Here is a 22,028-nt window from a genome sequence, read left to right as displayed (position 1 = left end):
TGCAGGGCTCATGTTAGGGAAATAGCCAGTGAATGAAGAGAAATTAATAATGTACAAGAAGTCCCTGGATTAGGCAGGGTTTTTATATTTGCTTTGTCTGGGGTGGGGCGGAGGGGAGTACCTGCTAGGGTGTACTTGTCCAAGCATAATTAAAAATTCAACAAACAGCGCTCAAACAACAGACAGTTGCTGACAGTTCTCCCCAAATAATTCTGGACTTAGGTCCTTGGTCCTCTGTGCTCTCAAGTCCCCAGGCTTTTCCTGCCCTGCCGCAGAACCACCCTCAGTGTGAGGTTTCTGTCCCCTTGCTTCCGGCTTCACAGTCCCCAAATGGCTGCAGAGACAAGACATTCTATCTGCCTTCCAGGAAGGAAGAGAAGGAAGCTTCCCACCCCAGCTCCACTATCATGAAGGAAGTCCGTGGCCAGGTTTCCCTAGTGCTTGCCAGCCATTTCCGGCTCACATGGCCACTTGTGACTACAAGGCAGGCTGGGGACCCAAGTGTTCGTCTTTTCAGCACCCTTTGTGGGCAGTGGTAGGAAGGAAAGATCTGCTAATGGCATCTGAGTTAGCCATAGAGATGCAGACTCTAATCCGGGGAAGAGGCAGTTAGCCTTACACACATGAAGTACAGTTCCTGAGAAGGGAAAGAGAAGACAGTGGATACAGAGGTGTCTTGAGAAAGCAAACGATGAAACTGGAGGTGGGTGAGACATCCGTGTGGGACCGTCCTCTCAGCGAGCATGAGGGAGGGAGGAAGAGTAGGGTTACACACTCCGGAGAGAATTTCAGGAATTGGGAATCTCATCTGGGGCAACATGATAGCGAGTCAGCAGAATGGGGACCACACAGGGGCCAGCTGTAGCAAGTGAGGTCTAGAACAATGTTCTGTCACCGAAACACCACTGCTGGATATCGGTTTTCAGTGCATTATTAAGAACAACCATTTTGTTTTTTTCAAAAGGTTGGCTCTTAAGATTGGCTCTAAAAGGCTGGCTCTATTCCTGAAAATATTTAAGGGACTGGTTGAGCCACTTCTAGAGAAGGAAATATCAATCACTACAGGCCTAACGGAAAGTAGGAAGAGAAAATGGAGGAAAATAGGTCATCAGTTTTCATTTGAACACAGAGAAGTAAATGGAATAAACAATTCTTCACACTCTTCAGTGGCAGAAATGATGTAATTTTGAATCAACTGAAAGGAGTCTACTATCTCTTCTTCCAAAGAGAATCTTTAAACATGCACGTCTGCTGACTCTTTGCCTCTCCTTCAAAGCAGGCCCCCGGCCACCTGCTCTGGGAAGCCAGAAATGTTGAGCAGGATTTACTTCTGCTCAGCTGGGGTTGCCTTCTAACTGACAGAGAGAAAATGTGGGCTTGTAGAACTTACCAATTGTTTTCTCTGGGGTTTGAAACCATAACATTTCCATTCAGAGGAAATAGTCTAGGACGTTTATTTTTTCAGACTTCATGAATATTAAAAGCCCCATAATTGAAGCCAAAACATCAGGAAAATGAATGCAGTGATACCGAATGTGGGTGTTCTGCCTTCAAAGCAGTCTTCCTCCATGTAAAGTGTTTGAAGCAAAAGAAGATAAATGGTATACATGTACAGCTAAATTAAATATAGTTCTGGAGACGAAGGGATCACAATTGTATCTGGGCCCTTGCCATACCCCATGATGGAAGGCAGCCTGAGTAAGAAATGCACAGTTACTGTGAGTGTGCCACAGAGAAGACCGAGCACACCCCTCCTGGAAATTCCGTGTGCTGTTCTTTCTCGAAGATTCAGATTTATTCAGCCCAGATAGACCATGAACCTCTGAGGATTTACATATCTTTAATTTAATGTGAAGAGCTAATAACCAGTGAGGGGCTTAGATAAGAGACCTTATGAATATTCAAACTTTTTGAATCTCCCAGTGCCAAGATACACATTTCGCAACATGAACCCGCGTACTACAGCAGGCACTGTATTATTTCTTGCCCGATGCTGCTGGCGCACAAGAGCAGTCCCACGGTGGGAGAAACATTCGTTGGCACTGTGACAGAAACAGCTCGGAATGCTGACTTAGACAGCTACCAGCCTATTTGGGGACTGAGAATGATTCAGGTTCTGCAAAAAAAAAAAATCAAGCCCCCCCCCCTTTTTAAGAGAAAAACCAAACACTAAATCACTTCTGAAGTGAAGGAGCCATTAAAAGTTACTCAATAAGGAGATAAAATGCAGAATTCTAACTTTTTTTCCCCTTAATTAAATGCTTTCCCCAGTGTGTTGAGTAGTGTGTGTGGGGGGAGGGTGTAGGATTCCCCACGCAAAGACCAGCCATGCAGTTGGGGTGGGGGAAACAACACCGACCTAGGGTTTATGTCCTTGCATGTGAACCAACTGTGTAGTTGACACCCAGGAAAGGGAAGAGGGAGTGGGCAGGAGGAAAAGAAATACCAAACAAGCACACAGAGGAGAGACCAGGAGAAGGAAGCCCAAGGGAATCTAGGGGGCGCAGGTCTCCTGCTGTTCCTGTGGTCCTTTGTGGCTTTCTGGCTCCAAGGGAGGTGTTGACCACCTCGTTTTCCCGTTCAGTGGTTCATTCTTTTGAACATCTCTGAGGGTTAACTAAATACAAACCGTATTAGTTTTGCAAGAATTTAAAGCTTAACTTTTTGTGTGTGACTGGTAACGAATACTTGATTTTTATTTTCTAACTTTACACTTATTTTTGAGACATGATCCATCAATTACGTGTTTCTCATTCATTCATTTGGCAAAACATCCATGGAACACCTGCCGTATGCCAGAAATAGTGCTATATGCCGGAGATATGGTGGACCACAAGGGAGACACAATTTATGCCCTCCAGAGCCTCCTGTCTACTGGAAAAGAAAGATATTCAGAGAATAACTGCCATGGAAGTAACAGCGGGGACAACAGCATGTTCTGGGATGTGACGGCAGCTGAGGCAGGAGTAGGGAGCCATCAGGAACTCTCCCCATCCTCCATGAGCCATTTTTCAGCAGAAGCTTGAAGGAGGAGGAGGAGTAGATCAGGTAACAGGGGGAGGCATGCCACTGGATGGAACAGAGGGCCCTGTTCCAGTCCTGGGCAGAGCCCCAGATGCTGGAGAGAGCTGGAACATTCCAGGAGCTAATATGGCAGAGCAGAAAGAGTGAGGGAGAGCTGATGCAGAGAAATTATATTGTGGAAGGTCTCTAAATCTTGTTAAGTATCCTGGACTACAACAAAATGTCAAGATGAAGCTATTATGGGGTTTTAAGCAGCAAAATGACACACTCCAATTTACATTTAAGAAAGATGATTTAACCATGGAAATTTCCTGTAACAATTGAGCACTTTAGCTTGAAATCTTTGACTCTAAATCTTTTTTATACTATTAAGTGTACTTGCAATCACACCCATATTAACTATTTTCATTTTAATCTTAGACACAAGGTATTTCTCTTCTTGTCCAAAGCCACTGTTTTGTCCCGAACTCTTGGTTCCACTTTTTCCTCTTGAGTCCATTCATTACTCTTGCCATGAGTCCCTCCCTCCCCTCCCTTATCTTCCATTCCTTGGTCCCAGAACAGTTCTTTCCCAAGGAAATGTTTTCCCACCTCTTAAATGCCAGGGGTATGGGGTGGAGGGAAAGGTAGGGAGGAGAATCTCTATTTTCCTTCAGGATCTTGCTGAGGGGAGTCTGCTTATCCCTAGGGATAAGCAGTTTTTGGACCCCACCTCAATGCTGACCTTGTCCTTTTGTAGCTTGAGTTCATTAGTTCCATGTACATACCTCATTCATTACACAGAACATATTGTGCTCTTTGTTTCCTTCACTCACTCTTTGAGGACAATAACCACACCTTTTTATATTCTCAGAACCAAGCTCAAAGCCTGACAGAAAGAAGATCTGCTATTTCTTCACCTGAATTTAGCAAAAACAGCAAGCATTCGAAAGTCCTTGTGATTCCCCAGACCCAGATGAGAGATGATTCTTCTGTGAAATAGAAGGGCTACACATTTATAAAACAAGAACAATCCCATCTTTACCTGCTTAATTCTTAGCGAGAATTATATATGTAGGAGGAACCCAAAATACTTCAGTGAAAAATCAATTTATTATAGGGATATATGTTGAATTATCTCCCTCCCAAATTTTTAAGTTAAAGTCCTAAAACCTAGTACCTTGGAATGTGACTTTATTTGGAAATAGGGTCATTGCATATAAAATTTGTTAAGATAAGATTATTAGGGTGGTCCCTTAATCCAGTGACTGGTATTATAAGAAGGAGAAATTTGGCCACAGACATGAACACAGGGAGGAAAGCAGAGACCCGGGTGATGCTTGGCCAAGCCAAGGAACATCAAAGATTGCCAGATACTGCTAGGAGAGAGAGACGTGGAAAGATTTTCCTTCACAGCTCTCAGAAGGAACCCACCCAGCCAACACCTTGACCTCAGACTTCCAGCCTCCAGCTTTTTTTTTTTTTTTTTTTTTTTTTTTTTTTGAGAAAGATCACAAGTAGGCAGAGAGGCAGTCAGAGAGAGAGAAAGGAGGAAGCAGGCTCCCCGCGGAGCAGAGAGCCCGATGCAGGGCTCGATCCCAGGACTCTGGGATCATGACCTGAGCCGAAGGCAGAGGCTTTAACCCACTGAGCCACCCAGGCACCCCCAGCCTCCAGCTTTGAGAGACAAATTCTGTTAAGCTACCTAGTTTACGGTACTTTCTTAGAGCAGCCCTAGGAAATGGGCGCAGATATTAGTAGGTGGTCAACTGCTCATAGTTGAACGTCTCTTGCCAAACCTTCAGTCACTGTGCTCTGAATGGGAGGGCACAGCAGACCATAGCGAGAGGAGGGTAGAAACTGTTTTATGGGATGGACCCCTGGGACATTACAAATCCATCTTCAATGTTATCAAAGTCTTGCAAAGACAAGGGAAAGCAAGTTGAAGGGCACCTTACTGGCTAGAATTTACTTCCCCTGTCCACGTCAGCTATTTGGAAAAGAAATTACCCCTTGACAATGACACAAATCCATCAGTTAAAAAGCCAGACACTGAAACTATACTGACAATTTCTGTAATGTTTTATGCAGCCTGAGAACAACTTCAAGGTAAATGCTAAAGTTATATAATCATATCTAGATGATATTTTTAGAAAAATGAAGCCAGAGGGGATTTATATTGTTCAACCCTCTGTGTACAGGAAGGAAAGAGTCTACCGTGGATGTAGGGGCACTATTAATGAGAATGCAGGCAGGACCGCCGTTTCCATTAGTGTGGTGACTTCCAGGGATGAGCGGGCTTAAGGAACGCCAGGCCAGAGTTTGTGTTATCCCAGGCTACCAAGTTGGTAGATGGTATGACAGACTCTGGATCCTGATCACTGGGACTTCAGTCTGAATCATCTTCCTAAAATAAATGTTATCTGGATGGACATCAACTTCAAGAGTCATTTTTCTTAACTCAAAAACAGTAACGGTAAAAAGCAGAAAAAGATTTCACGCATCGTGCCTTTCATGCTCTTTAGCACTTGGATGGGATCCCAGTGGCCGCAGACCACGGGTCACCCTCGCCATCTGTAGCACCCAGTAACGCACTGGCTCGCAGGAGGCGACCAGAATAAATGCTCACAGCCAGTGAAATCAAAGGCTTTAATAAAATACTACTTTAGAAGACTCCAGGAGCTGGCAGGAACACTGCTGCTGCTCTTGGTAGGGCTGTGCTGGTGGATCTGGTTATAAAACTTTACTACCCTGTTCAGCCAAATATGAAAACTGCCCAACCTTTTCTGGTGTGAGAAGGGGCACTGCTTTTTACCCTATGGTCCTACCTGACATGTGTTTCTAGGTTGTTCCCTTGCTTTCTAAAGTAAACAGGGTAGCAGAGTCTGGATCCATTTAACAACACCTGTCCTTTTCCCTCAAGTTGATAATAGAAAGAAGAGATTTCAGTTCAGATCCAGCCCAACACGGCGCAGAGCCCAAGACTGGTTCCCTATAAAAGGAGGCGTTCCCTGGGCTTTCTAACAGGCAAGGCTCTGTATACAATAACGGGAATGAGGTTACAAGGATTAGCATTAGCGCACGTCCCAGTCGGAAAGTGTAGCTGGCTGGCAGTTGCCTGGGATGTGGACAGATGAGCAGCAAATGTGTGTAGCAGACCGAACCTCCCCCTTTTTGGGAAACCACACCCCAGCGAGGGTTAGCTGGACCCACACGGGCATATTAGATGTGGCATACTAATTCTAATAGCAGACCCAAGAAAGACTATGAGGAGTTGCTGACCCTTCTGCTTCGTGCTTTCTGAAGTGGCTCCAATAGTGCTTATTTATAACCTCGGAGCACTTGGTGGTCTTCCCTGGATGTAGCAAGCTGCTGCCTACAGGAAGCCGACTGCCCTGCTCACTGACTGGAAACACATGCTCCCTTCTGTCATCTTGGGCAATAGTTACAATTCTATAACAGATGGTTGTCAAGCTATTTCCTTCACTGAAACTTCAGGATCTAAGGGTCTCATCATCCTGTCACCAGCTGCTAGGAATGCCTGAAACAATGTTGCAATAATAAGACCAATCAGACTTACTCTTGTAAAAATCATCCCTTTATTGGAAGCTCCTACAAATGCAGCATGGGGCCCCTGCTTGGGCTCACTCAAGATACTCAGACTCTGAGCGCTAGAATAAAATTCTGAACACTTAGAATAAAAGCTCTTAGTGAGCACAACGAACTGACCACAGGGTTTTGGTTCTTCTTCTTTTTTTTTTTTTTTTTAAATTGCATGTTACTGACTAGGATGATGGACCCATTTAGAACTTCAAAGTTGAAGAACTCTCATTGATCATGTGGCACACTTCTACTTTCTTATTTTATATATCTGATATAGGCAGTCACTGAGCCAGGATTCTCCTATCTAGTCTAAAACTCTGAAAATGCAGCTAATTCTTACTCTTCACACTTTGGAGAACATGTTAATTCTTACTCTCCAAACTTGACAGGAGTGTCACTCTTCTTAGATTCCAGAAGTCTTAAGAAAGTAAATTGTAAAAGGAAAGATATTCTCTACTTCAATAAATTTTTTAACTTATTGGGGTGCCTAGGTAGCCATTCGGTTGGGTGTCTGACCTTTGCTTTCGACTCAAGTCATTGATCTCAGGGTCATGGGACCAAGCCTTGCATTGGGCCATGTGCTTGGGGATTCTCTCCCTCTACCCCTCCCTCGACTCACTTGCAGCACTCTCTAATAAATAAATCCTTAAAAAATTATTTAACTTATTAACTTATTTCTAGCTTAGAAATATTGTGATATATTTTTTGCTTTTACACACATTTGATCAAATAAACACCAAAAACTATGCTTCAAACTATAAATACTGTATTGTTTTATAATATGTAATCAATCAAAATAGCATACCTTGGCTTTTAGGTTCAAATCTTTCATGCCAGCACAATATTTTATAGGTAAATTATATGGGACATATAAATATGAATTAGCCTTCAGTTTTTCAAATATCTGATAATCTTTTATACCTTTTAAAGGGGAAAATTCTCAAAGCATGTTTTCCTTCATACTCACACTAGCTTATTCTGTGGGAGGTGAAGTCTTTTAACCCTGCTGTTGATGTTTTTTAAATCTTGTTCATTAGACATTGCTTCTATAGGTATGTGGAGAGGGAAAACAGGATAGAGTTACTTCTTGGGATACAAGGGAGGGGGACAGAGTTTCCTTCCTCTGGATCCTAACAGTTTTGTTTTGAGCACAAATAAGTAAAAGTAAAATAAGAAAATGTAGGGCATGTCCAGGAAAAGGAGTCTGTTAAAAGGCAGAGGAAGGGCATGGGAGCTTGAGAAGGCTGGGGCCAATGGCTAAGCTGTGGGATGGGGACTCCTGGGGCCACCATACTGGCTAGAGACGGTGAGATGTCAATGAGGCCCTAGAGAGTAGAATTCAGGGAAACGTGGCAAAGTTTCAGAGCTGGAATTACCAGACTTGGTGATTGACGGGCCTAGCAAAAGGAAGGATTCTGGCTCCTGGCTAGGTGAGCTGGTGGATGGTAGTGACATTTATAGAGAAAGAAACATAGCTAACTGGGTGTGCAGGGAACGTGAAGCTGTCTCATACATGCTCAGCTCAGGATGTGTGTGTATGTGTGCCATCCAAGTTGGGAAGCCTGAAAGGCTCTGGGTACCTGAGTCTGGTGCTTAGACCAGTGACTTAGTTTTGGAGCTCCTAAGTATGTAGGTATTAGTGGAAGTCAGATGAATAGATGAGACTATGGAAGAAGAATGAGCCAGTGGCTGAGGACGGAATTTTAGGGAACTTCAGCATGTAAGTTAACAAGGAGTAAAGGGAGTCTAGAATGGAGAAGCAAAGGGTGGCTGGCGTATAGACAGAGTCCTAGAGAAGATGGCTTTAAAGAAAAAAAAAAAAGAAGTGAGTTTTATTTTTATCTTTTATTTTTATTTTTTTGAGAGAGAGAGAGTGTGTGCACACATATGTAAGCATGGGGGCAGGAGGAGCGGGGAGGGGGAGAAAGGATCTTAAGTGTTCAGTGCAAGCCTGACATTGGGGCACTCGATCTCACAACCCTGGGATCATGCCCTCAGATGACATCAAGAGTCAGACACTTAACCAACTGAGCCACCCAAGCACCCCAAAAGAAGTGAGTTTTAAAAAGAAAACCCAGGCGCACCTGGGTGGCTCAGTAGGTCAAGTGTCTGCTTTCGACTTAGTTCATGATCCCAGAGTCCTGGGATCGAGCCCCTGCACGGGTCTCCTTGCTCAGCGGGGAGTCTGCTTCTCCCCCTCCCACTGTTGCTCCACCTGCTTGTACTCTTTCTCTCACTCTGTCAAATAAATAAATAAAAGCCTTAAAAAAAAATAACAAGAAAACCCAACAAACGGCAGAGAGGTATATAAGAAAGAGACAAAATTTTCTTTGGAATTGTAATTAAGAACTGGTTACAAACTGGTGAGAATAGTTTCGCAGGAATGATGAGGGGAGCAGCCCGTTCTGACCGGTTAAGGGCTGAACTGAAAGTGAGAAAGAGGGTTCAATAAGGATGAATTTCCTCTAACAGCATGGAGTCTCTTAGGACTATGGGGCAGGGGGGTTAGGTGGTGTAGAGAATCTAGAGGGCTACCCCACCTCACCGCACTTCCTAACTTAGAGCTTAGAGAACGCACATCCCTAGTGGACCATTTCCTCTGCACAAAAATATATTAATTTTTTTAATATCCTAAAACAAACATAAAACCCAAATACCTCAAATCTCCTGGGTACAGTGATTGGAATATAGTTAAAAAGGAGGTGGTACACATCAGCTAAGAGTCACACCAACCCTAAATGTTACAAGTTGTTATTTCTGGCCAATGGCTTTAGTGTAATTTGTATAATATGTACTATACATATTATAACAAGTATAGTTCAGTATTTGAAGGAAAATATTTTAAAACTGAAATTCAAAATACAGTAAAAAGTTTGCAATCAAGATAATAGTCATAATAATAACCAGATAAAGTTTCATATTTTAAAATTAACCCCTGGTCAATTAAACTGTAAGCACAAAGCTTTGCAAATAGTAGATATGCAATAAATGTTTATTGAAGTGAATTCTAGGACCCTATTATAACTACGAGCAAAGCTCTGAGTCCTCAAGCTATTTCTTATATCATACCAACAGCCTAGGGAGCAAGAATTCTTGGGGCACACGAAAATGACCACCTTTTATGAATACCTAGAAAAGCATTAATACTTCTAGGCAACAGACTAGCTCTAGCTTTCCTGTACCTTATCAAAGGGTATGTGTGCGTATCTAATAATATATATGTGTATCTATATGTGTGTAGAGCATTCATCAGATTTGTATTTTAAAATATCTAGCAAGAGTTCAATGTCATGATGTGCCTATAGTCTCAGATCCTATAGTTCACTTTTGAAAAGTATTCGCAAACTTTTTTTCCACCTCTTAGATCAAGGATCAAATACAAGGAATCAAAAAAGAAGGGTGAGGCCTTGGCTATAATGCCAAATACCAAGGCTTTTTGTGTTTTTTGACTCCATCAAAGTCCTAACTATGAGCTCACCTGAACATGTCCAGTAAAAAGGACAGTGTATAATTCTGGAAGAGAATACTTTAAAACACGAATGGCTTCATATATGGAAAAATATCCATTTCTTTAAATGTGAATTTCATTTACACTCCATGTAGCATTTAGTCCAGTTTCAAAAAGCAAAGTCATTATTTCTGATCGTAGCCAGCTCTGTCCTCTAATTCAGTCACTGTATAAGGTCTCAGGCAACACAAGTACCCATTCTGACTTTCAGGACTCACATGTATTAATATCCCTGCCTAAGAGGAACAGTATTTTAAACCTCTTCTTCCTGCTGCTTAACCTCCATTCCAGTGCCAAACCCTAGACGGCAATTTTCTTTCTTAAATAATTCTTTTAAGAAGAAAACAAGGGAAGTTAACTTAAAATCATCATAGTAACAAATATAGTATCCCCTAACATCAGGTTACAAGTGGGGTCCAAAGTGAAATGAAACGTTCAGCCACAGGTTGCTGGGATGGATGGGAGACAAGGGCCGATCATGATACTGGAATTCGTGCTATCCTTGCTTTCACTGTGCCCAAATCTCCTGTGTACTGATTCATTAATTTTAGGTGGGGGACTCAAACTTTCACAAATTAGAACAAATCTTTAAAATAAGCCACTGTAGGGGCGCCTGGGTGGCTTAATCAATTACATGTCTGCCTTTGGCTGGGGACATGATCCCAGGGTCTTGGGATCAAGCCTGCTTTTCTCTCTCTCTCTGTGGCTCCCACTGCTTGTGCACACTCTCTAGACTCTCTCTGTCAAATAAATAAATAAAATCTTAAAAAAAAAAATAAAATAGGGACGGCTGGGTGGCTCAGTGGGTTAAAGCCTTTGCCTTCGGCTCAGGTCATGATCCCAGGGTCCTGGGATCGAGCCCCACATCGGGCTCTCTGCTCAGCAGGGATCCTGCTTCCCTTCCTCTCTCTGCCTGCCTCTCTGCCTGCCTGTGATCTCTGTCTGTCAAATAAATAAATAAAATCTTTAAAAAATAATAAAATAAAATAAGCCATTGTAATATTTTATCATGTAAAGTTGTGCTCATCCCATTCTGATTTGAGAGTGGGCTCTCCTTTCTAGGTTTCCCTTTGATGCCACAGGCAACAGACATAGTTTTCACACTGTTGTATGCTCTTGGCCACCTCGGTCTTTTCCTCCTGGGGATCTGGCTCCTTGTGCAACAACACAGTCACCAGCAAAAAGTAACTGTATAATTGGAACATCACATAGTTGGAAGGATACAGAGTCCAATCAACAAGTATAACATTTTGGCTTCCTTATTTCCTGCTACAAATTTCCCTCCTTATTTTAGTGATTGATGTTCTTCCCAAGAAACCCTCCTATCTATCACTCATGTACCTCTAGTATCTTGAAGTATTTTGTTTTTATCAGAATGTATTGGGAAACCTATCTTTCAGGCTCTACCAGTGCCTTTTCATTTCTAGAATGCTCCTTATCTGGCAGTCAGTTCAAGTCCATTTATGTGGTTTGGCCAGGATTTCCACTTCATGAAAGATGAATTCACTAAATCTAAAAACATATGTCCTTCTACAGATAATTATTCTCTTTAAACATCCGCGTTCTCTTTTTTTCTCTCATCTTCTTTCTTCATGGTAAATAATTTTTTGAGGGGCCCTTAATATGCAAAGATTAAAAATATATTCTGTGATATTTAAGAAATTTTAGAATAAAATAAGTTATCTTGTTCTGTTATAGCCTATTGCTATGAAATATCAACTAATATTTTATAATAATATAGCCCATTGTAAAGAAATTTTTTTTTACTTACTGGGGGCAAAAGGATACATGTTTCTTTAGATATTTACCAGCACAGTAGAAGCCATGCTATTTTTAAGCTTTGCCAAGACAGAATTTTCCAGCAAATGATTTATGTCAACATTAATTAGTGATCGTTTCTGAAATTACAGTGATTTATATGAATTCTGATTGGTTTAGCCGCCAGTTAATCGTATGTATCATAGCACTGTACAGTGATAGCATAGCGTAGTCAGGGGCAGGTCTGAAATCAGTCAGACCTGGGACTGAACCACAGCTGCGCATCTAATATCTCTGTAATACTGGGTAAATTACTTAATCTCTCTCTCGATTTCTTCACGAAGTACAGAAACTAAAACTGGTGTTGCAGGGTTACTGTGAGGAACAGATATAATCCACGTAAAACACCTCGTAAATAATTTGGCTTGAATTCGACATCTGCTAATCTAACCTGCAGCATTAGAGTTAAAATCAGTTCTCAGCAGGTAGAGAAAGTCTTTGAAGGGGGAGAAAGGAAAGAAAGGGAAGAAACAGGGAGGAAGTAAATGCGGCTAGGATACTGTCGTCATCCTAAACATCTGGGGTCAGCTTTGATGAACCACACCCATCCCGCTGTCCTGGACAGAGGAGACCACTGCTCTGGCCAAGAGTTGAATTGGCGACGATCTCAAAGACACGGAGATCCTACCTACATGAAGAGGTTGCTACCAGCTGTGGGTGGCTAGAGACAACTCTTCTGAGCTGAGTACAATCTGTTCCTGACGTAAGGAGTCTGAGTGAGTGTGGGATTTAAGGAGCTGGGGTGAGAGCAACGGGACTGAGGGAAGGACATGGGTGCTAGAAAAAAACAGGAAACGCCGTCCAGGGATATTGCCTGGAGCCCAGCAAGTGTTCCATATATGGTCTCAGAGTCCAAAAGTAAAATACGTTAATAAAAAGCATATACAGAAAAAAATGTATACAATTAAATTAGAAATAAGGGGAGACAGAGAAACAGGAAAAGCAAATTAATTCACTAACATGGACAATGACAACACTGCAGCATTCTGTTCAAGGTAGGGTTTTAAACAACTTCTGGAGCTTACACGGCTAAAGAAAAACAACTATGGGCAAGGGGCAGCACGAGGTCCCTTCTAGACCCCGTATGCTGCCATCAAGTTATAGGTTGTGAGCAACTATGAACCTTTTTCTTCTTTCTTTCTTTTTTTATTTTTAAAGATTTTATTTATTTATTTGACAGACAGAGATCACAAGTAGGCAGAGAGGCAGGCAGAGAGAGAGGAGGAAGCAGGCTTCCTGCTGAGCAGAGAGCCCGATGTGGGGCTCAATCCCAGAGTCCTGAGCCAAAGGCTGAGCCCACTGAGCCACCCAGGTACCCCAACTGTCAACCTTTTTCTGAGCTGAAAGGGCTTGGGATATTCTCTAAGATTTCCTCTGACCCTGTGTAGCCACATGCCTTGAATACTAGATTGCACAACACGTTCGAAGTCGCAACCCTGTGTCTTGCCCATCTGATCTCTAGGATTTTGAAGCAGGCAGGTGTCACCAGAAGAGTAAGGCTAGAAGCTGCTTCATGAGTGAGAGTGTGGCCTCTGAAAGGGCATGCCTCTGACGCCACAACCAGGGGTGCTGCTGTGGGGGCGGCCTTTCTTCTTTGTAATAGCTTCTCTGAGGGAAAGAGAGACAACTTAGGAAGGGAGGCTAGGACTGGCTCCTCAGCCATCTACCCTAGACCTGCTGTGCTCTGCCTCTGCCCTCCCCCCACCCCACCCCGCAGTGCTCTCCACTCCTGAAGCTCTGTTCTGAGGGGAGCAGGGGAGCCTGGCCCCAGACCAGAGTAGGAGCCTGTTCAAAGGCATATTTAGGATGAGTTATGTGAAAATTGCCCAAAACAACATTTTTTTTCTTTTTCTCTCACATTGTTAGCATTTATTAAATCAATGTCTCCATTCCCTTTCCTGTATTTTACTCTGACTCACAGTTGGTGGAAAAGGTTTCTAAACCAACCTAGAGCTGATAAATAGCACTGGCTTCGTGTTAAGAAAGGAACAGGGTTGAGACTGAACTAAAGCATGGGTTTAAGTAAATAATTACACAAAATCTATGATTTTATACAGAAGAATTTCATGGAAATGTTTCATGTTTTTGTTTCAATGTTATGATAAATGGAGGTAATGCACTGGTAATGAAAGCATAATTTTAGTCTTGGAAGGAAACTTTAGAGTTCATTTCCATCACTAAATATTTATCAAACCTTGGTGCTAGCCACTATGGTTACAAAAGTAAGTCGGATGAAGTGTCTGTTTTAAAGCAGCTCTATATATGTTAAGGAGACAAGATACAACCTGTGCCCACGCTTGGTCTCTCCTGCACTCAAATCCCTTCTGTGTGGCCCTGCTGTGCTCTGTGTCACAGGCCTGACCCCTGCAGGCTGCAAGTTCTGGGAGCTCCAACCAGGTTCTGCCATGGGAGCTTCTGGCAAGAGATCAGAGGGTGGGAAGAAGGGCTAAGCCAGGACTTCTCCCCTCTGCCTAGAGTTCTCCAGAAGTGGCCATGTTTCCCTTCCAGATTTTGCTCCATCTGGACAGGCCCATCAGGATTCCCACTCTGCAGAGTCCCCTGCCTCCGAGGCTGATACTATTGCCTCTTCCCTTTGTCCTTCCAGCTCAGGGTGGTGGGGACTTCCTACAGTGGGTCATCTCTGCATTCACTCTCAGATCCTACATTACTCTACAACCAATTCTTTGAATTAAAATATACTATTTTATTTTTAAAAAAATTTTTAAAGATTTTTATTTATTTGAGAGAGAGAGAGAGGGAGAGAGAGAGAACACACAAGCAGGGGGAGTGGCAGCCAGAGGGAGAAGCAGGCTCCCTGCTGAGCACAGAGCTCAATCCCAGAACCCTGGGATCCTGACCTGAGCTTAAGGCAGATGCTTAACTGACTGAGCCACTCAGGCGCCCCAAAATATGATACTTTAAATAATTAGTCTGGCTTCTATATTCCTGGTTAGATGCTGATATACAACCCTTTAAGGACAATAAAGAATAATAAACGTCCTTCCAGCAGAAACACTTAAGAGCTATGGGTAGGTATGGAGAAAAAGACGAATTTTGCTGGGAAGTCTGGAAAGCTCTACCCAGGTAGAAAGTCCTGTCATGGTAAAACACACAAATGGTAAGGGTTTGATCCTTGAAAGGTAAGCCAAATCTTAACAGTTGAGGGAGGAGGAAGAAGGGCATTCCATAGGGAGAAGAACATAACCTGAAACTTGGATATGCAGAGCATGTTTCTAAACAGGGTAGAATGAAAAAAGAGGCTGTGAACAGTGTGAGGCTCCTGAAAGACCTTTCAAGGAGTTTAAGGTCAACCCGTAGGTAACTGTGACCCTTAACAAGTTTCTAAGTAGTGACAAGTTGGCATTCCAGGGTAAAGCGTGGAAAAAAGGAGGCTTCGACATGGGGATTATCCGGAGTACTGGCTAGAGCTGAACAGAAGGTGAGAAGGGCCACCATCCTCACAATAGCAGTAGAGAATGTGAAGAGAAGTGGATTTGCAAGATTACTGGTGAAGAGAAGGATGGGACTGGGAAAAGATGGACATGTAGGTCAGGGAGGAGCAAGAGCATAAGAAAAATTCCACGTTCCTTATTTAAGCACAGAGATGAATAATAATGTGCTAGCCATGTAGGTTGTAGGGAATGAGTCTGATTTTTGAGTATGCTGAATCTGAGGTGACCATATGAACACAGAGAGGGCAAGTGTGAGAGGTCCTTAGAAATGCAAGTCTGGTACTCATGAAGAGGGGAGGGTTAGCGATTTAGATCTGCAACATAAATATTTATATTTGGTTGGAGCACAGCAATGGAAGAGATGGCTACAGGAAGTGATAAGAAGTCCATGAAGGATACAGCTGAACTCTAAGGAACACCCCACAAAATGGCCAGACAGGAAGAGAAAAACCAGCAAATGAGGTTGGAAAGACATGGAGGAAATTAGGCAAGAGAGATAATTTGGGTGTCAAGAGAGAAGAGATTTAAGAAGTAGAAGATGGCCATGAATATGTAATATAGCATGAATATCAAGTGAGATGATGACTGGAACATCTTTTGGTCTGGTGCTGTGATAGTTATTTTATGGGTCAACTTGAATTTTAGGAGATTATCTTATCTTGTTCTATCCTTTCATTTTACAGTTGAGGGAACAGACCCTGGGGTGACTGGTTAAACTCCCCAAGGACTCAGAACAGCAGAACAGTAAAGCTGGACCAGAACTTTGGCTTTTGCTGACCAGTCAGAATGTTTCCCACCCCAGAGTCCACTCTCCATGAGAAAAACCAAAGTTTCTCATGCAGAATCTCAGAAACACTTAGTAGTCTACATCATCTCCCTGACTCAAGTCACTTCAAGAAATTCAGGCACTTTTGTTGTTGTTTTATTTGTTGGTCAATTTTCATATTTATCCACAGAACCTAAGAGAACTTAATTCTTGAAGACTGAACCTATTCACGAGATCAAACATCCAAAAGAAAAAAATCTACCTCAAATTGAGGCATTTGAAATGAAAAGATCCTTTCTATCACGTTCAGGCGTTAGCATGTGCCCATGCAGTCTGTTTAGAAATTGTACCTTTCCTTCATGGGAAACATAATCTTGAGAACCAGCAAAGTAATACTGTTTAAATGCTTACCATTCCCCAATGGAAACTTGCTAGTAATAATGAATTTCTAGTTCTATGAAAGGAAAATAATTTCCTGACCAAGATGAGAAGGTACTTACAAATTTTTAGTTATATTTGACTTTTTTTCCCCCTCCTGTTTTTAACGATGACAGCAAGCATTGCTATCTTATTTTTCACCGTTTTTGAAGTATAGTCACATTTTCTTTTGAACTCTAGGGATGGATTAACAATGGGGCATCCTGGAAAAGCACAGGCCTTAAGAGTCAAATAGCAGTCAGTACGGTCTGTACCTCCATCATTCCCTGGCTTGACAGTCTTGGGGCAATAATTATAACAGATGGCGCCTGGTGCCCCTCCTTCCCTGGCGCCATGTTGAATAAAGTAATAGATGTGCTCATTTAATCTACCTCTGCAATTACTTTACAAGGTATGTGTTTTTCCTTCCCTTTTTAAAGCTGAAACTTAAGTTTGGGCATTTTAGGAACTTGTTTAAAGGTCGCACTGGTTGACTGTAGCTCAGTTACGATTAGGCCCCAATTCTGACTGACCTCAAAGGTGACAGGACCATGCTCTGGCCCTTCCGTGGTCTCACAAACACTCCTGCTTCGACTGAGCCATTGCAATCACTACAAAAGCGCCATGTGGAGTGCCAAGCACGAGGTAGTGTCAGAGGGTGTTATCATGGAGAGAAAGGGGTGCTAGTTTAGAATCTAACCTTGATTCGAATTAGGATACAGTCTGCAAAGTAAGATTTTCTTAGGTAGTGTATATCGTGTCCTTCTATCCCATCCTGACAGTTAATTTCCTAAAAAACAAATTCTCAGGGCACCTGGGTGGCTCAGTTAAGCGTCTGCCTTCGGCTCAGGTCATGATCCCGGGATCCTGGAATCAAGTCCTGCATAGGGCTCCTTGCTCAGCAGGGAGCCTGCTTCTCCCTCTGCCTGCACTTCCCCCTGCTTGTACTCCCAACTCTTTCTCTGACAAATAAACAAATAAAATCTTTAGAAAAAGAAAATAAAAACAAATTCTCCAACAACCTCAGTACAAAATTACTTGTAAGTTAGCAAAGGAGTTATGATAATAGAGAATGAGGGGACAATAAATGTTGGGACTCATCTGACCTAACATTTGAAATAAAAATGTCCTTTTTTATAAAGTTGGGGGCGGGGACTGAAGTATATACTGGAAATGAACCTTCATGGGTAGAAGCTTTGGAGTGTTTTCACCCTTGCTGGGGCCCTTTGCCCCGCATCTTCTTCTCCTTGACCACAGGAGTCCTAAACTGCCAAGCTACTAACTAATTTCTTTCAAACTCCTAACTCATTCCTTTATGCCCTCCTTTATGATTCCGAGGATAAATTCTAATGGCGCTCAGCACAATTCCTCCAGGGTAAGGCCAAATTAGTCCCCTCTCTCAGACTCCCACTGGGCTCTCCTGGTCCTTCACAGGACGGCTGGCTGAGAAAATCTCTTTTCAGTCCCTACAAATCACCCTAGTACCTGATACTCTGACTAGCCTGTGCCATTATTTATTACAGAATAAGCGTTGGCTGTTGAGGGTCAATTATTCCATTGACCAGGCATTACAATAATTCCTGGTAATTAAAAGAGGTACTTAATGTGAATCTGGGTGCATATTGAAAGAAACATTAGTCCTTTTGTCATCGTGGCAAGTCTATTGTTCTGAGCCAGGCCCAACCAATTAACGTCTTTTGCCAATCCCTGTCAGCTGGAGCTTAAAAAAGGAGAGGAGGGGGGTCAGTCAGATGCTAATTTAGATACAATTGTGTCAGGGCTGTTTGGAGGGGACTGGCTCTAAAGAAGCCACCAGGGTTTAATGAAGCAAACAGCTTGGGTCCCAGTGACCCTGCAGGGGTAATTTTAAAAAGACCCCTCTGTGTTCCTGTGCCAAATAGCGGAGGGGCATCACAAGAAGCCCTTCCTTTAAAAAAAAAAAAATGAAGAGAGGGATAATCATCCATTTAATCTGCTCATTAAACAAATCTCTCAGGCGGACTTAACATGAATTAGCACTTCTCTAAAAAGGTAAAATGTGACATACAGCAGACAGTTCAGATAATTTGAAAGGTCACAATTCTTTATTATAAGCTCAGTTGTTGTTAATGTATTAATATTCGATGATACTGAGCGGAGACTGCCACCTTCATTCAACCTTGGGAACAAAATAGTTATGTTTTCCTGACACGGAAGACAACAACAAAAAAACCACATTCATCAGGCCCCAGTACAGATGTAAGCACAAGCTAAGTACAGAGAACACGTTTTGTTCCTTGTTTTTCAAACACAGGAATTAAGAGGAAAAGAAATCAGAGTCTGTTGACTCCTTCCACTAGCTTTCCTCCTCACTTGGGCTAGGCTCACACACATGTGCTAGGAAGGTGACAGTCGGGGCTTCAACGAGACACAGAACCTCAGAAGCCCAGGGCACGTGTTTCGGGGACCACCTCGTCTAGAGTACCCCAGCCTGGACACAGCGATTCAGGGAGCCGAGGCCCCAGGAAGATTCATGACTGACAGTGCCTGGGAGGCAAACTTCTTGGAGAACATGGGAATCTTTTGTCCACAAGCAAGACACCACACTGACATAAACACCTCTCTCACAAACCTCACAGCGTTATCTGAGGGGGATAATTAGTCTTCTCCTCGTATTTACTTAATCATGCCTGGGTGCCGTGAATTGCTTTGTGATCATGTTAAGATGGTGTTTACAATGAGGCATGACTCACACAGTTCTCTCACTTGTCAAACTAAACCTTCACACAGGAAGCTTAGACCAACTGAATCGTTATTTCATTCGAAAAGAATCAAAACGCCAATTCTGGACCACTTTTGGAAGAAATATTTAGTATGTCCTCTCATAAGGAAAAGAGTAAGGTACATTTCAAAATAAACTGACCCTAAAACAGAAACTTGCGTATCAGTGTTCACAGCAGTGTTACTCACAATGGCCAAAAAGCAGAAACAACACAAATGTTCATCAATGGATGAATTAATAAAATGTGGTATACAATCGTGGGGTTCAAGACATGCTGCCCAGAAAATATGGCACCCACGCATATTAAATATTTGAAGCTGAAGGAGTTTCAGAAAATGGCAGGACGCAGGTTCTTTCTGACCTCCTCCTGCCCTTCTACCCTGAAGCAGGTCATAAGGCTCTCAGATAAGAGGGGTGCTCCCTATACCCAGAGTAAAGAATCATGGACACATTGGGAAGAATCCAAACATTCAGGCCTTGCTAAAGGTCCCCCAGTTTACTGTACTTCGCTCATACTCTGTGCCCCTTCATATCTTTCCAACCTTCCACTCTTCACCAAACCGAGCATAGAAATATGCAGGTTTAACCATTTCTTTGGGTCTTTATGTCCTTATGATGGCTCCCATGTGACATCAAACTTACATAAATAAATCTGTATTCCTCTCTTCTGTTAATCTGTCCATTTAATTTTCAGACCTAGCCAGGGACCCTATGAGGATCAAGGAAAACTTGTTTCCTCTTCTACAAAACATTTGGAGGAGTAATGTTATTCAGTCTTAAAAAGGAAAAGGTTTCTGACACGTGCTACGGCACAGAGGAGCCTTGGAAATACCATGCCAAGTGAAATCAGTAAGACACAAAGGACCGCTACTGGAGAATTCCACTTTATATAAAAAGTACTGCATCTCAGCAAATTCTGAGTGGCACAAAGTATAATAGGATCTGGGGACAAGGGGAATAAGGAATTATTGTTTCATAGTACAGATTTCCTGATTGGGATGATGAAAAAATTCTGGAGATGGACAGTGGTGACAGTTGTACGTTAAAATATACTTAATGAATTGTACACTTGGAAATGGTTAAAATGATTAGAATATAAATAAAATATCATATGGATAGTCAGGCGCAATTGTATTTTTTTATTAGCTACTTTATTCTGGGAACTCACATCATTCAGTTTGTGAAGGTACTACCTGGAATAATTATTACTTTCATAACATCAACATGTATTCAGGGTTTTCTTTTAAATAAATTAAGTAAACTATAAAATAAGTCAACAACTCCAATGTATATTTGTAAGGCTTTTTTTTTTTTTTTTAAGATTTTATTTATTTGACAGAGAAAGAAAGACAGCAGGAGAGGGAATACGAGCAGGGGGAGTGGAAGAAGCAGGCTTCCCACTGAGGAGGGAGCCCAATGTGGGGCTGGATTCCAGGACCCTGGGATCCCATCTGAGCCAAAGGCAGACACCTAAAAACTGAGCCACCCAAGCGCTCCTATTTGCAAAGCTTTCATACTCAGCTAAAAGGTATCCGATATGAATAAAGTTTTAATATACAGATATTACTGGTAAAGAAATATCCTCAATGCTCAAAGCAAGCCATGAATAAGATATTTTTAAAACACTCCTCAACACTGTTTGCTCCTCTTATCATCCAAATAGTATTTTCTACTTTACTGGTTTGTTATTTAAAAGTTAACCATCACGCACACGAAATCAAAATCAATGAGTCAAATGTCCCCACTAGGGAAGGGCCAGGAACCAAAAATTCTATCCAAGTAAATGGAACCGGGATCACGATTGCCTGGAAGAGCTGTTCCTCCAAAATCAATTTCTTTGGAAGAAAGCAGCAGTCAGTTGGCATTTGAAATGTTTTCTCTCTTTGGAAATTGTTGCCTGAACAGTAAGTCATGTCAGCTTTGACTCAGTCCCCTTGAGGCCTGGACCAAGTGAAGCCTGAAGTCACCATTAAGCAACTGCAGCAACCATGGGGTGTCTGGAATTTGTTGAGTGCACTGAGCCTTAAAACAGAACAGCTGTTGTGGAATGCTGTTACAAGACACCTACGGGAGACTCGAGGCCTTGGGGATACCCTTGTCTGTTCTGAATAGGGAGGCCAACCACTGCTTCATTACTTCCTCGTGAGATGAGAAGTTGCAGAGACAAAAGTGCCCAAGTGCAGGCCTGGACAAGACAACCTGATGAATGAAACTAAGTCACTGGTTCCACAACCCAAGGTGCTCGCACACTGCCAGCACACAGCAGTTACTGGCTTTCAGATTATCATTGACACTAGGACATGAAAAGATCTGCGGTAATAAACAGAGGAGCAAACAGACATCAGAGCATCTCAATAGGAAGCCATCAGGCATGGAAGGGTTCTCTCCACACGAGATTTCTAAGGTTGATCTCAAATCATGGTATTTATGTAAATTATTTTGACTATGAGGGTCTGACAGGGGACATACTAGACTGTAGAGCTGATTTGTTATTGCAGAACCTTCATCTGAAAAAAAAAATCTGCCAAGGATGTAGAAATAAGCCAAAGTCTTAGAATAAAAGAGCAATGCAATAGGACAGTTTAACTCCTGGAAAACTGGTAAGAGCCTACTTCTACATTAAGAGCTGGCTCTATCATTTCATTCTCTGGTCTATCACAGAGCTCAGACAAAATTTCTGCTGGCTCTATATTCTTCTGT

At 42.4% G+C, this 22,028-nt stretch overlaps 1 protein-coding gene across 3 annotated transcripts in view; it reads right to left on the bottom strand.

Annotated features, from left to right (window-relative positions):
• The window catches only part of ATP8A2 (ATPase phospholipid transporting 8A2), a 587,617-nt gene that overhangs the window by 81,853 nt on the left and 483,736 nt on the right, over positions 1–22,028 (bottom strand). The gene's annotated exons all lie outside the window — the stretch shown is intronic.

This window comes from Lontra canadensis, unplaced genomic scaffold, assembly GCF_010015895.1.
Source record: "Lontra canadensis isolate GAN:19392208 unplaced genomic scaffold, GSC_riverotter_1.0 scaffold103, whole genome shotgun sequence".
NCBI lineage: Eukaryota > Metazoa > Chordata > Mammalia > Carnivora > Mustelidae > Lontra > Lontra canadensis.
Note: the sequence above shows the minus strand (reverse complement) of the source record. Positions and strands in the feature narration are given on the sequence as shown.